At 43.2% G+C, this 16,527-nt stretch overlaps 1 protein-coding gene across 1 annotated transcript in view; it reads right to left on the bottom strand.

The window, feature by feature from the left end:
- LOC126458173 (uncharacterized) overlaps positions 1-16,527 on the bottom strand; it is a 72,557-nt gene that overhangs the window by 17,555 nt on the left and 38,475 nt on the right. The window lies entirely within an intron of this gene.

Genomic DNA, 16,527 nt, shown 5'->3' with positions numbered 1-16,527 from the left:
TAAAGATACACTTTCTCTCGGGTGAAAACACACTTTTTCCGTGTTAAGTGATAGCATATTTTCCCTCGGAACTGCAAAACTTATAAATCCTTTGACTCGTTATGGTTTTATACACGGGCGTAGAATTTCCCGGCACTTTAGAATACGAAACTCAGGGAAAAAGACATGTTTTGGAAATATCTTTGATGTACGTACTTTCATATTACGAAAGTATACATCGGAATTTCACCAAAGACCGCATGTTACTTTCCGAATCATTGAAATCGAGATTTCGATGCGCTTTTGTAAGCCAGTCATAGCCCTTGTCACGTGATCTTGCCAGCCGATGACGGCGGATACTCAGCATAGGACACGTGATTTAGTCAGCCAACAGCAACATCATTGTTAAGTAGCACGAACACACAAACAGGGAAAGTTAAGGGTTTAAATTAATATACATAGTGTTGCTACAAGAAAAGCAACGCTTTCACATACAATATTGGTCTCAAGTTGCAAGAGAAGCTAAGCTTTCGCATATACTGTTGATCTTTATGCGCGTGTTACACTTTAAGATATATCACACAAATGTGCCAGTAAAATTTTTAATAATGACATAAATGTCTGATATTCGGGGTTTGAAATTCCTCTAAATGGCTCGTCATCGAATAATCAAACGCTCTGTGATTTAAGAAATTCATGGTACATTCTCGCACACAGTTCAACTTACGTAAATGGGTATTTACTTTGAAAGTAACGCTTTCTGAACCACCATTCGCAATATTTTCCCGCGACCTGTAAGAAATATGTTCGTTTCAGCAGTTGCCGGAGCGCAGATAACAGGCGACACCGCGCTTGCGCAGCTACCATGACGTAGGAAGCCCGTATGTACGTACGTGTAAAACGTTGAAATATCATACATTATGACATAAAATAAACAAATCGGAGGATACTCTAAGGGCATTGGAATTTCGTGAACCATACTAAAATGTGCACATTTAAAGTGCACATTCGTACGTCCACATTCCCAATGAAGTAGACCTGGACCTGATATTAAGATTTTCAGTATGGTTTCCGGGATGTAAATTTTCTTGGAGCACCAGTACTGTATTATATCATGTTTAGTTCTTTATTATGGCATAATGCCATACGTGCTAGGAGAAGAAAACGTGCACTTGAAATGCAGAAAACAGTTTAAACTAGCCAATACTGTGGAATTAAACATTTCGTTTCAAATACATTGACTGCCTCTGCGGAGAAAAGTTAAATAAAAGTCAAATTTCTTTAGCAAACAGAAAACAATAACTTTATTGTTCTACAAGGCGATCAGAAAGGTGGAAATAAAATAAAATCTGAAATTAATAACATATTTTAGCCTTCCGTAATTATGTGAATATATTTTAATTCACTTGATAGCTCCCGGCCACAGATATCCGTTTTGTCTTCATTTGAAGTGAGAGTAAACGAAGGGGAAACTGCAAAATCACTAAATGTAAACACGGGTCATGTAGAGACTACCCACTAAAGCTCAGACTGCTCTGCGCATCAGCCCCGGATCTACGATATTTGCGAACCGGGTCAACAACACAAAAAATCGAATTTTCAAAAATATATTCATCTTGTAGCGCACATCTTCCTGAAAAGCCTGAAACATAAAACATACGTTTCGAGGAAATGTAAGACATGTTTGGTCTGAAGTGTGCCAAAGTGCAGTACCATGCCTCTTCATACAGCATTCTTCTATAGCACGTCACTGTATTTCGCTCTGTGGAATTGAAACGTGTATATTTTGTAACGGATGCCATCAAATCTACACTGGGCAGTGAAAATTGAAATGTCCTGTGGTGCCTCTCCTGCTCCCAGTTGGCCTGTTTGGCAGCCTGGCCCTCTTTAAAAAAATCTCGCAATTAATAGCCAATGCGATTATTTGTAATCGGGAGAACAATACCTCTTCAGAAAATTTGCGCTCTTTATTGTCTATTAGCTAATAACTTGCTGTTTTGTGTCAGATTAAATTAAATACAGGATACATAAAACCAATGAAGGCAAGAGACAAGCAAGAAAGTACACATTTCTTCAATCCTTAGCTCCTAGAATTTCTTTTCTCTCTAATCCTGCCACAGCTTTACACGGAGTGCTTTCCTTTCCGCGAAAGAATCTATTACCTCATCAAAGTTTGTCAAATGTTTTGCTACATTAAAATTCGAAATGTCGTTATCTAATACTGAAAAAGCTGTTAATACAAATAATACCGAAGACGGGTGTGAGTTCTCTATCTGATTACGTATATTTTGTCACTGCTAGATAAAATAGACCTTTCTAATACTGCAGCAATTTTGTAACACACACCAAATAAACGTGACTGTTTTGGCACAAATGGCCATTTTTATAACACGACAGAATATAATTCACGAAGTACCAATATCAAATACCTATTAGACCTACTAAAAGCAAAAAGCTTTATGTTAGGAAATAGTTTCACATTTCATTCATATGCACCAGTTTCTCAAGCATGAGATCGAAAAGTAGTATTACGAAATTATTATACAAATTTGGAATCATCTTATTCTTCCATAATTTGTGTGATGTCCCAGTTTCTTCTCCTTCCTCGTTCTAACAAACTATCTTATCACGAATTCTGTAGCTGTAGCTATTCCTGCCATTGTCAAAATTTGTTCGCCGATTAACTTCACTAACGCAGTCAGAATCACAGGTTTAGTTATCCCACGATTATTCTCCGGTTAGCCGTTACTACGTGTTCGTACAACACGTTTTCCACGTTACGTCCAGAATAGAACTTAAGCAGCTGCTAGCCGTGGACTGTACAACTGGTTCTTACTAGTGTTGCGATCTGGCCAAACACTTTGTCAAAATATCATTTTATTTGATGCACCGACAAGATAATATGTAATCTTTCTCAGCTGTTATACCTGTCAGTCGTTTATTTCCATTCTGGTAGTCTACAACGGTGATCATTCGCAAACCCAGTCAACCTCATTATCAGAAAGCGATTGGCATTCATCCGTTCGGCTTTACTCCGCTCAGCTCGTACAGCCCCGTCCCCTTTCGTCTGCAGGAAAGCTTATTTCTAGGTACGAATAGTCTCCCTAAAGCCTTTGACACATTTTGCTGTTGGCGAACTCTTGCATGAGCACTGTGTGTCGTCGTTGTATACGGCGCCTTTCCTTTCCAATTTACGTTATTTTCGCTTTTTCTCTTCTCTCGTTTATGTTTCATTGTTGAAATATTGTTCTGTAGTACCAGGATACAGTAATATCCTTTGGTAGAGTATCGGTTCTTACCAATCAAAATTTTTAAAAAAAGTAACTGAAAACTAAAACAATGAAAAATTCCCGGAATGGGTCTTTCCTGGATCTCCGGGGTCGTATACACCCTGAGAGAGCAACCGTGTATCGCTTCAGGGTGGCTCATTAACGCGTTTCGTGGCAAATGTATTTTTAAGACTGTTGTATTAATCAGAAATCGCAGTAAAATTCAACATAATGAGAAATGGCAATGAAATTAAACATCTCTTTTAGTACTTGTATGGTGCAATGAGCGGGGGGAGTGCCAGCAGAGTAAGAAGTAAGGTATTTCTTACGACTATTGCAGCCTTATGACGACGGCTGTTTTAGGACGAAATTTAAATTGAAAACATATTACATTACCACTTTCTTTAAACGTTAACCATAAAAACACAGAATGTCAATGAATATTGCTTATTTTACTTTTCACTACAGGATCCGATGGTACTGTTACCGACGACTGTGCCGCTAAAGCGGAGTTATTGAACGCAGTTTTCCGAAATTCCTTCACCAGGGAAGACGAATGGAATTTTCCAGAATTAGAAACACGAACAGCTGCTAGCATGAGTTTCTTACAAGTAGATACCTTAGGGGTTGCGAAGCAACTCAAATCGCTTGATACGGGCAAGTCTTCAGGTCCAGATTGTATACCGATTAGGTTCTTTCAGATTACGCTGATACAATAGCTCCCTACTTAGCAATCATATACAACCGCTCGCTCCTCGATAGATCTGTACCTGCAGATTGGAAAATTGCGCAGATCGCACCAGTGTTTAAGAAGGGTAGTAGGAGTAATCCATCGAACTACAGACCTATATCATTGACGTCGGTCTGCAGTAGAGTCTTGGAGCATATACTGTAATCACCTCGAAGGGAACGATCTATTGATACGTAATCAGCATGGTTTCAGAAAACATCGTTCTTGTGCAACGCAGCTAGCTCTTTATTCGCACGAAGTAATGGCCGCTATCGACAGGGGATCTCAGGTTGATTCCGTATTTCTGGAAAGCTTTTGACACCGTTCCTCACAAGCGACTTCTAATCAAGCTGCGGGCCTATGGGGTATCGTCTCAGTTGTGCGACTGGATTCGTGATTTCCTGTTAGGAAGGTCGCAGTTCGTAGTAATAGACAGCAAATCATCGAGTAAAACTGAAGTGATATCAGGTGTTCCCCAGGGAAGCGTCCAGGGACCTCTGCTGTTCCTGATCTATATAAATGACCTAGGTGACAATCTGAGCAGTTCTCTTAGGTTGTTCGCAGATGATGCTGTAATTTATCGTCTAGTAAGGTCAACCGAAGACCAGTATCAGTTGCAAAGCGATTTAGAAAAGATTGCTGTATGGTGTGGCAGGTGGCAGTTGACGCTAAATAACGAAAAGTGTGAGGTGATCCACACGAGTTCCAAAAGAAATCCGTTGGAATTCGATTACTCGATAAATAGTACAATTCTCAAGGCTGTCAATTCAACTAAGTACCTGGGTGTTAAAATTACGAACAACTTCGGTTGGAATGACCACATAGACAATATTGTGGGGAAGGCGAGCCAAAGGTTGCGTTTCATTGGCAGGACACTTAGAAGATGCAACAAGTCTACTAAAGAGACAGCTTACACTACACTCGTTCGTCCTCTGTTAGAATATTGCTGCACGGTGTGGGATCCTTACCAGGTGGGATTGACGGAGGACATCGAAAGGGTGCAAAAAAGGGCAGCTCGTTTTGTATTACCACGTAATAGGGGATAGAGTGTGGCAGATATGATACGCGAGTTGGGATGGAAGTCATTAAAGCAAAGACGTTTTTCGTCGCGGCGAGATGTATTTACGAAATTTCAGTCACCAACTTTCTCTTCCGAATGCGAAAATATTTTGTTGAGCCCAACCTACATAGGTAGGAATGGTCATCAAAATAAAATAAGAGAAATCAGAGCTCGAACAGTAAGGTTTAGGTGTTCGTTTTTCCCGCGCGCTGTACGGGAGTGGAATGGTAGAGAGATAGTATGATTGTGGTTCGATGAACCCTCTGCCAAGCACTTAAATGTGAATTGCAGAGTAGTCCTGTAGATGTAGATCAACGTCTGGTATAATTGTTTTGAGTAATATTAATTCGAAGCCACGCTGTTACGTCTGCCAGTGAGCTTCTGTGGGCGGATTCCGTTCTCTTCATTACGCAAAAAAGCATTATTTACATATAAGTCTAAATATCTACATAATCTTAACTGCAGACTTCTAAGATCGTGAAAATTTACACTGAGGAAACAGGAGTAGACGAGATCAATTTTGCTATGAAACTAAAATCACCCAAACGTCACACTGCAGATGTATAAGTACTAGCTGTAGCCGAGTTTCTGCACTGCCAGCATAACCCGAAAACCACTGAAAGTGCGCGACCCTCTGCAAGCTGAAAAGCAGTTATGGTAACCTGGATCTAACTGCAGATTCATTCGTTGAGTGTTCCTCCACAAAATACAAAAATGTTTTTTTGTATTGAAAACGATGGGAAAATTATTGAGATCTTCATTTCTCCTCTCCCGTATGATGAATACTTTTTTCAGTCATGTCGCTTAAAAGTTTTTTTCCTTCTTTATTTTTCGCATCAGCTTCTCCCTGTTCGACTTCCAACTGTGCGTAATCTTTTGTATGGAGCTATTGTAATGTTGTTGTACACTGAATTTTTTTAGTTGTGTTCAAAGTTTTGAAGCACATTAATACAACGCTAGGCATATCAAGATATCATTACATACAACAAACATGCAGAGTCGGCATCCCGCACTAATACACTGATGCTGATGTGTGTGACTGCGTTGAAGTTCCTAACCCGACCATTATGCTCGTTTTCATCCGTTTTAAAACAGCTTAACACTATTTTTAGGGGACACTACACGCTAAAACTTCAATTTTTTTCCCAAAGAAATTTGATAACTACTATCCACCTTTTGAGTGTTTAGTCGTAGATCCCAAAACGATTTGGCTCTATTTCAATTACAGGTATGTCCAAGACATGTTTGAAATACGGACCGCATAAGGTGGTGTGGCACACCGAGACATGCCGAAGATAATTTTTGATTTTTATCTCGATCAAACAGAACCATCTTAAGACCAAACTTGGCATAAACTCAAATTGGGAAAAACAAGTTGCAAGATTTCCAGGAAAACTGAATAGAAAGAAGTGGCAGTCAGTCGTTAGAAATCAGTTCATTTGCCTGTTGACTGTGTAAATATAAATTTAAGGAATAGAATGAAGTCCTGTTCAGTACAATCAACAATCTCCAAGGAAATAGGCATTGGCTTACGATCAGACATCCCTACCTCTGTGCCTCCTCAACAAGACTGTGAGTAGACTTTTATTCAGAAAATTCAAGAAAATGGCTACCTTGATCTTGAAATTACAAGAAGCAGCCTCATATAAGCAAGAAGAGAAAACACTATGGTGCTGGTGAATGTTAATGGATATGTGTCATTCATTTCTGATAAAATATTAAAATTCAGTTTACCGTAAGTTTGTTGTTATACGCTCAGTGCGAATTTTTATTTAGCACAAATATTAACCAATCTGAACGAAATTTTTGCAGGAAGTAGTCTTGATGTGTTTGCGTACTTCTATGCATTAATATTATCGAAAACGTAATTTGTTCATTTTATCATCACATTTATGTACCGGTAATTAAAGAAAATTTAGGCTGAAATTAGCAATAAACACTGAAAACAAAATTATTAATACTTCTCATAAAATGAATGCACAGAACCGTTGAAATATGTCTTGAGAATGCACCTACAAAACCTGTCACGTGAAAATTCTGCTGTGAGTATCAAAAGTTGGTTTTCCGGAATACGATTAACATCATATAAAAAATTCAATATTCGAAAACCAATGAAGTTATGGACTTCTCAACTTCGGTATTTTTACACAGTGGACACGATTTTAAGAGCTGGTTACTATCGGAAAATTAGAAGAGAATTTAAATTTTTGTGTGGAATTTCCCCTGAAGCACTGCGCCGTATATACGTATGTACGCCGAACCTAGTTGTGGTCACTGCTCTACTTCTCCCGCGCTACCAGTCGGCCTTACTGAGCCACTCAACGACACCTGACCGCCCCATTTTACCGCGAGTGCTCACAAAACAGGCGACGAGCGAATGTGACCGCTATTGTTCGCCAAGCCGCATCCTCAACAGGCCTGCTGAGTCTACGTGTTCAAAAATGGTTCAAATGGCTCTGACCACTATGGGACTTGACTTCTGAGGTCATCAGTCCCCTAGAACTTAGAACTACTTAAACCTAACTAACCTAGGGACAACACGAACATCCATGCCCGAGGCAGGATTCGAACCTGCGCCGTAGCGGTTGCGCGGTTCTACACTGTAGTGCCTAGAACCGCTCGGCCACTGCGACGTGTTACTAGAAATTAGTTTTAACATATGTTTAAACGTTGCAAATCTGCGATCAGTCAATTTATAGTTTATTTTGTCTTTGCTAGTTTCATGTTGGTTTTCTCATCTTCCAACGGAGCGAGAAAGTATGGATTTCACTGCATGGCATTTGCCTGTGTTTCAGCTGCAAAGATCTTGTATTCAGTGCCCTCCCACACAGATTTTGATTCTAAGAACGTCTCAAGACGAATACTGCGATTATTCCCTTGAAAAAGCCTGGTCTTGTCAGTCTTCATTAGGGAACATTTTTACAAATTTCAAGAGACATTTAGCTGACTTTTTGTCGTTTCCTGGAAACACCTCCAGAAGGTAGTCTCTTTTCGTCCCCTATTACATTTATTTACAAGATTGCAAATGATTACATTAAACTACTTTTCAATGTTTACAAGTGTTTCAACGATTCTCACGTTTTCCTCGTCGTCGTAATTTCTGTGAGTAGGACACACACAAGTCAGATATGGTTTTTAAGTTACCACCAGTTTGAAGTTTCTTTAAAGCCTTTACATTATTTCGTCAATCTTTGCTGACTTTTTCTTCTGTTCCCTCAAGGTTTAAAATTAGTCGGTCAACTGGTGGCCGTGGTACTCTGCTTCTTTTCGAAGATTTTTCCTCTAACATTCGGACGAACTTTTGATATTAATGTGTTTCTTCTTCGGTTCTATGCATCTGAGACGTTATTAGTACGATGGCGCCTTCCACTGGAATTCCGCATCTCTCTTATGTTCCTTAGCACCCACTGACCTACAAAATACTCATAAAAATTCTGAGGCTTTTAGCTTTCAGGCGTGCTCTCCTGAGGACATAGCCAATCGTCATCCAACATGTCCAAGGGAAGACGTATTCTTATGTGGCGGCGTATTTTCTCGTTTTCCTTATAGGCTGGAACGAGCCCGCAACACTGATCTTGTTTCCACAAAAAATAGCGTCAACCAGTAATCTCTGTTCTAGGAAACAAACTGTTAGCTGTTTGAACGATGGCAATTCAGAAATCCATCATCAGACATGCAGGGTTCCACTCAGGCACGTTAATTTCAAATGTGTGCGAATTCCTAAGAGACCAAACTGCATAGGTCATCAGTCCCTAGACTTACACATTATTTAAACTAACTTATGCTATGAACAAAACACACACACACACACACACACACACACACACACACACACACACACACACACACGCCCGAGCCTGACTCAAACCTCCGGCGGCAGGGGCCGCGCAGTCAGTGATATGACGCCTCAAACCGCGGGGCCACGTTAGTTTCCATAGCTCTGAAAAACGTTCATACGTTTCTCGCTTTTTATTTCGCAACAAAGCGTAAAAAATTGGAATCATGTTAGTTTCCTCCAAAGAACTGTTAAGGTCGGCGTGGAGTATAACCAACTATCCAAACTGCTTGTTCGAACTCGTGAACACGCCATCCACAAAAAACGATTCATAGTTTCATAAATGTGTTTTTCCCTTTTCGCTAGCAAACACCAGTATTCTGTCATTCGGCCCCTGTTATCATCTACATGTACAAAATTGCTATCATCATTAATCAGAACATTCTTTTCTTGGTAGAATATTCCTCCAGAATCTATGGGATCTCGCGTAGTGTCCGTGTATTTTCGCCTAATACGATGTAATGTTTGTTTCGCACTTCTGTGTGATGGTAACGATGTTGCTAAGTCGTCGTGTCGGTTGAAGTGCTGCCCTACTTCTTCAACGTAAATTGATGGAACAGTAGCATCTGTTTCTTTTGCCGCTTCTTTGCACTGACAAAAAGCTTTCGTATTTCATTTGCTGCATCATCTGTACTACAAACATTGCAGCCTTCTCCTAAAACTGTGTTACTTTTTGTGGATAGTCTTTCTTTCCATTTAATCGTTTTAAAGCTTACAAACGCCAGTAAGTCACTTCTTGCTTGTATGTACAGTCCACAATATACTGGCGCCCGCTGTAAATCAGTAAAGGTTTACCTTTGTTGGTCTCGGTGAACTCCATTATCTCAGCACTAAAATACGAAACAATACTTGTCAGTCTGAGGTCAACTGAAGTACTGAACTCTGGAAGGCAGACACGCACACAACGAACTGGTGCGGTGACAAGGGAACTTTGTGCAGGAAATGGGCTTTGGCCTCTACCCGAAAACGTCGCTGTCACTACTTCTGGAACACCCTGGCCACTACGTACAGCATCCTGGGCTCCGTGCAAATGTCAACAATTTCCTCTCCGTACAAGTGTGTCTCCGGGCGAGTGTCATAAACTCTGCGGCCTTGGCGCTGTGCATGTTTTAAGCAGCCGTTAGCCTGGATGACGGTCACTATCGTCTACTTGCATGACAAGAAACGTGATTCATCCGGCCAGGCGACTCGTTTCCAATGATTCACGGTCCAATACCGACGATCTCGTGCACACTGCAGTTTTAGCAAACCATGCCATTGGATCAATGTAGGAACACGTACTGGTGTTTGTGTATGTGAAATCTTATGGGACTTAACTGCTAAGGCCATCAGTCTCTAAGCTTACACACTACTTAACCTAAATTATCCTAAGGACAAACACACAGACACACACACACATGCCCGAGGGAGGACTCTAACCTCCGCCGGGACCAGCCGTACGGGTGTTTCGTGATGGGCGTGGACCTGCAATATTTTGTCGTCTATCTGTGGTTTTACTCCTTCAACCACTTTGCAAAGGCGCCCACGACAGAAAGCACGAGAATAGCAGATCAATTTCGCGTTTTCCGAGATGCTAGTTTCAGCACCGAGGCTTGCAGTCTGCCCTTTGTCAAAACCCGCCTGCATCAGTGGATTTCCCCATTTGTGGCCCATCGTCGCTACAATGACTCCCCATTCGTCTCCACTCCGCTTATAAGTATACTTTACTTATATCAACACGTGCCCCCAACGAAAGCAGACTGCATCAAATAGATTATATCCGTCGTCGATGACGAGGTGCAACTGTGATTTAAATTCGCGGTTTATGCGGGAAGGATGCGCTACCAGTCGCTTTTTGAATTCAATGGATTTACTACACTATTAACTAGTTTTCGAGCCAGTGCAGGAACATTATTTTCGGGCCGATGTGCAGCTAGACGGTAGACAATGTTCCTCTAATACCTCCAACTGATGCGTAGCCTGCAATGGCTCGAAAACTACTGATACTACCACCAATTTCAACAAAATAAACGACTGGTTGCTCAACATACATAAACCGCCAAGACGCCAATCTCTCGGCAGGGAATGATCGTGATGTTTTCGGCCAACAGTATATGTACCAACGACATGTATACCATCTTTTTTCCCACTTAAACATCCTGAAATTTTCGTTTACCACTGCTGGTAATTTGTTGTTAGTATCCACTCTCCTTGTTCGACACCGCCTTCTTTGCAATATCTCTATCCCCATGACCGCCTCTGTGGCCCAACACATGCGTGTACTCTGGTGCTCGACTCGAAGTTGGTCACTATTTACACGACTATCAAGGAAAACCTCGGCTGTCGTGAACTGTATACAAACATAGTAGCAAAAATGCTTAGCGACCAGTGAATCAAAGCACAGTCAATGCAGTGGCGCCGTTCCGCTTCGCCAAGAACAGAAAAATATTCAAGCAGTCTCCTTACTCGAGTCGAAAGAGTCGCTACCATTTTGTGACACGGATAGGGCGTTCTTTACACTGATTGCGTGGAACGTGCGTCAACAAACTAACTTACAGTGCGAGACGCCCACCAAATAGACCAAATGGACGGCGCAGGAATGTGTCGTCCGCAACGGCGCTGCTCCACTAGAGGGGCGCACAAACTGCTGCAAGGTTTGTAGTTGGTTAGATCGGTGTAGGTAGTAAATACCCAGGTGTATCTGAGATGCCCTTTGGAAGAAAGACGGCGCTGTGTTCACGAAACCTTGTTGCGTAAATTTAGATAAGCGATATTGACCGGAGACCACGCGACAATTTCGATTCCGCCACCGCATGCCTCGCTTGCGGATCTTTAGAGTACGATAAATGATTAACGAGCGTGCAGAGGCATATGGGCAGTTTTCCGTCGCTCAAAACGCGAAAGCAACAAGGCAGGTACAGGCTAAACATTTGTACTAAGTATCCTCCGCCAGTTCCTTTTCTTCTGCACATTCCAGTAATCAAAATTATCAGTTCTCGCTATAAAGTGGTACGATTCGGTTTTACATTTATGGTGAACTTTCTTAGTGACAGATACGGAAAAATGCTGATCAGTTAAACAACTGTCTTAATCAACTTTTCATACACTGCATAAACTACACTACTGGCCATTAAAATTGCTACACCAAGAAGAATGCAGATGATAAACGGGTATTCATTGGAAAAATATATTATACTAGAACTGACATGTGATTACATTTTCACGCAATTTGGGTGCATAGATCCTGAGAAATCAGTACCCAGAGCTCCACCTTTGACCGTAATAACGGCCTTGATACGCCTGGGCATTGCGTCAAACAGAGCTTGGATGGCATGTTCAAGTACAGGTGCCCATGCAGCTTCAACACGATACCACAGTTCATCAGGCGAAGTGACTGGCATATTGTGACGAGCCAGTTGCTCGGCCACCATTTTCAATTGGTGAGAGATCTGTAGAATGTGCTGGCCAGGGCAGCAGTCGAACATTTTCTGTATCCAGAAAGGCCCGTACAGGACCTGCAACAAGCGGTCGTGTATTATCCTGCTGAAATGTAGGGTTTCCTAGGAATCGAATGAAGGGTAGAGCCACGGGTCGTAACACATCTGAAATGTAACGTCCACTGTTCAAAGTGCCGTCAATACGAACAAGAGGTGACCGAGACGTATAACCAATGGCACCCTACACCGTCACGCGGGGTAGTACGCCAATATGGCGGTAACGAATACACGCTTCCAATGTGCGCTCACCGCGATGTCGCCAAACATGGATGCGACCATCATGATGCTGTAAACAGAACCTGGATTCATCCGAAAAAATGACGTTTTGTCATTCGTGCACCTAGGTTCGTCGTTGAGTACACCATCGCAGGCGCTCCTGTCTGTGATGCAGCTGAGTACACCATCGCAGGCGCTCCTGTCTGTGATGCAGCGTCAAGGGTAGCCACAGCCACGGTCTCCGAGCTGATGGTCCATGTTGCTGCAAACGTCGTCGAACTGTTCGTGCAGATGGTTGTTGTCTTGCAAACGTCCCCATCTGTTGACTCAAGGATCGAGACGTGGCTGCACGATCCGTTACAGCCATGCGGATAAGATGCCTGTCATCTCGACTGCTAGTGATACGAGGCCGTTGGGATCCAGCGCGGCGTTCCGTATTACCCTCCTGAACCCACCGATTCCATATTCTGCTAACAGTCATTGGACCTCGACCAAAGCGAGCAGCAATGTCGCGATACGATAAACCACAACCGCGATAGGCTACTATCCGACCTTTATCAAAGTCGGAAACGTGATGGTACGCATTTCTCCTCCTTACACGAGGCATCACAACAACGTTTCACCGCGCAACGCCGGTCAACTGCTGTTTGTGTATGAGAAATCGGTTGGAAACTTTCCTCATGCCAGGACGTTGTAGGTGTCGCCACCGGCGCCACCCCTGTGTGAATGCTCTGAGGAGGAGGAGGAGGATATTAGTGTTTAACGTCCCGTCGACAACGAGGTCATTAGAGACGGAGCGCAAGCTCGGGTGAGGGAAGGATGGGGAAGGAAATCGGCCGTGCCCTTTCAAAGGAACCATCCCGGCATTTGCCTGAAGCGATTTAGGGAAATCACGGAAAACCTAAATCAGGATGGCCGGAGACGGGATTGAACCGTCGTCCTCCCGAATGCGAGTCCAGTGTGCTATGTGAATGCTCTGAAAAGCTAATCATTTGTATATCGCAGCATCTTCTTCCTGTCGGTTAAATTTCGCGTCTGAAGCACGTCATCTTCGTGGTGTAGCAATTTTAATGGCCAGTAGTGTATTACAGACTTAGTAATACTATGGAGTAGCAGGAGCTGTAAAGTAGGGTATAATTTCAGTTTTTGTTTGAAGTTATTATTTATTAGATTCTTTACTTCGGGGCTGGCAAAGTATGGAAGAAATCAAGTGCTGAAGGAGGACGTCTGCAGTTGTATTGCAGGCTCTCGGGATACTGCCGGTAAAGTCGCTGAATTACCAGCCCTGCAACGGGTTTTATGTATCCGCCGCTTTCTATCCAGTCAATAGTATTGTGCCTAGATATTTTACAGGTAAATTTCAGTCTAGCGGGAAATGACTAACGCTGTATCTGAAATCTACTGATCTTTTCCTTCTGGTCGTGCCCATCATCTTGCATTTATAGCGTGCTGTCATTCATTGCACTGTGCGGATACACAGACCAAGTCGTCCTGACTCTCAGGACGGATAAAGAACGACGAAACTTTTATTATAGGGTGGGCGCGGTGCTCAAGCTGCCAGGCATGTCAGCGGTACACGTTGGTACCTCCCTGCTGTAAATGAGCAATGCCCGAAACCGGTAGAAATAAGCAGCCCTCGAGGAGTACCATTACAACGCATTGTATACAGAAAACCAGAGGCACCTGGAAGACACAATTCAGACCGGACACACCACTTAAGCGATTATATAAATGACTAGAGCTGCAGATCCCTGTGTCACGTAGAACGACCACAGGAGTGCATTAATGCTGTTGTTACCAGGCCCGGTAGGGTATATAATGGGTCGTGAACAGCGTCAGATGTTGCGTCATCACTGAGACGGATACGGAGGTATCTCATACTCAAGTGATACAGTTTCATCAGCAGCTGACAGAGCTCAAAATCCACCTAACTGTAGTTCCCCATTTGACCATCTGGTCGAATAATGCAGTATCCAGATTTCTGCGGTATTCGGATGGACGGAGGCTCGAAGTCTAACTGCATGGGAACGCGAGGGCATGCATACTCGTCGCCAATGTTGCGATCGACCACGTCTGTCCACCACAAGGTAGGACCGCCGTATTGTGCACCAACATCATTGATGCACCCAATCCGAGGGCAAGTAATGCATTCCCTGCGCCATTCTGCGGCACCCGCATCGTTGGTCAGAGTCTAGCGGAACCCAGACTGGGGAATTACAGTCCCATTCGTACGCTGTCGTTAACAACATAACACAAACGACTCTGTTTCGAGTGGTGTTGTGACCGGGAAACATGGACTGCTGATGAATGTCTCTGTTGATCCATTGGACGTGGGACAGCGGCTGCTCAAATATTTAACAAAGAAATTCGCATCTGCAGTGAACTCTTCGAAGGAAGCTCTTGAGAATTCACATCCGGAAACATTTGGCACAATATGCAAATATCTTATTTTAAGAGGTGCATATGGGGCCTGAAGATGGCATAATGAATTCATAATGAATTGCCGAAACTGGTAGTGAAAATAAAAGAACTTCTCATTTTGTACGGCTGTTTGGCGAATTTCTTTGCTAAATAAACTGATGAATGTCGTCGTGGAGTACTGCTTGATGAGGTCTCATTGCGTTCAGCGATGAACCACCGTGCTGAAGTACGGCAGATCACCATCGTCGACCAATGTGGGAGCATTCTGGGGAGAGAACCCGTTTTTCCAATCTGTAGGAGAGGCGCAGCGGTGTTTATCTTGCCAGTGACTTAGCGAACTCTCACGGCACAACAGGACGTCACGGGTACCCAGCGTGCTTATATTTTACCTCTGATGGAGCACTATCCTGGTGCCACCTTTCAACTGGACAACGCTCGTCCATGTATGGCAGGTGTGTCTATGAACTGTGTACGTGACTTTGTGGTACTTTCGTGGCCAACTACATGTCCAGATCTGCCCCCGACAGAACGTGCGTGGGACCAGCTCGGATGAGAACTCCCTCCCACTGCCAGTATCCAGGATATCAAGGACCAGTTGCAACAGCTGTGCGCTAGCTTGCCTCAGGAAAGAATGCAACGGCTCTATGACGCGCTTCCCCAGTGTGTCAATGCATGTATCTTGGCCAGAGCAGCTGCAGTGCCGTACTCATAAGTGGGCTGATGTTGCCCTGTTCCTAAGACAGCTTAGTTTTCAGCGGCCTACCGACGATCTAATATGGTTAGGCAGTCGGGCTGATTCGTTCAGGTCAGACTTGCTGTCGGTTCGTGTCTAGCTGTGTCGGCTGTCTTGTTTGGTCCCTGTCAGGTGGCATCGCCGCCCGACCGCGTCAGACCGTCTGTAGCGCTGTCATACAATGAAGCTAGTGGCTTTTGGACTTCACGCGACAAGGTCGTGCGTACGTGCATCACAATCGTCACTCTTGCTATTAAGCAACACGTCATTCTGATGTCCTTAGAACACCATCAGTAATTTAAATGTTTGTGCAATATTTCTGCAACAGTGATGCCAGAAATCAGGCACTTCGAATGCCCGCAGAGAAACAGAAACCAGTTGCAGGTATCTAAAAAACACAGATAAAGGAAACACACAACGTTATATGCAGAAAAAGGCGAGCTACAGATATGATAAAGCAGGGAAGTTTAGTCAAGACGGCACAGTCTTTACTTTCAGCTGAAAAGAGATATTTAGGCGGGTTGTTGGCCTACGGCTGCGAGAACTGAATGATGTTCAGCGATACACTGCAGAAAAATTAATAGCTGATGCTTGCTGTACAGCAATCAATAGCGAATTTAAGTGATACCGTCAGCATCCTGTGCCCTCGCCGACACAGTCATCGCCATCATCAAGCAAGATTCAGTCGTTCCAGCAGTACGTGCAGTTCTCCCAGTTATTTCAAACACACACAGTTCTGCTGCACAACATGGAGAACAACACGAATCCAAAACCAGTGCTTACACTGTCGACTTCCTTGTATTTAAGA

Source organism: Schistocerca serialis, chromosome 2 (assembly GCF_023864345.2).
Source record: "Schistocerca serialis cubense isolate TAMUIC-IGC-003099 chromosome 2, iqSchSeri2.2, whole genome shotgun sequence".
Lineage (NCBI taxonomy): Eukaryota > Metazoa > Arthropoda > Insecta > Orthoptera > Acrididae > Schistocerca > Schistocerca serialis.
The sequence above is the reverse complement of the archived record's forward strand: the minus strand, read 5'-3'. Positions and strand labels throughout refer to the sequence as shown.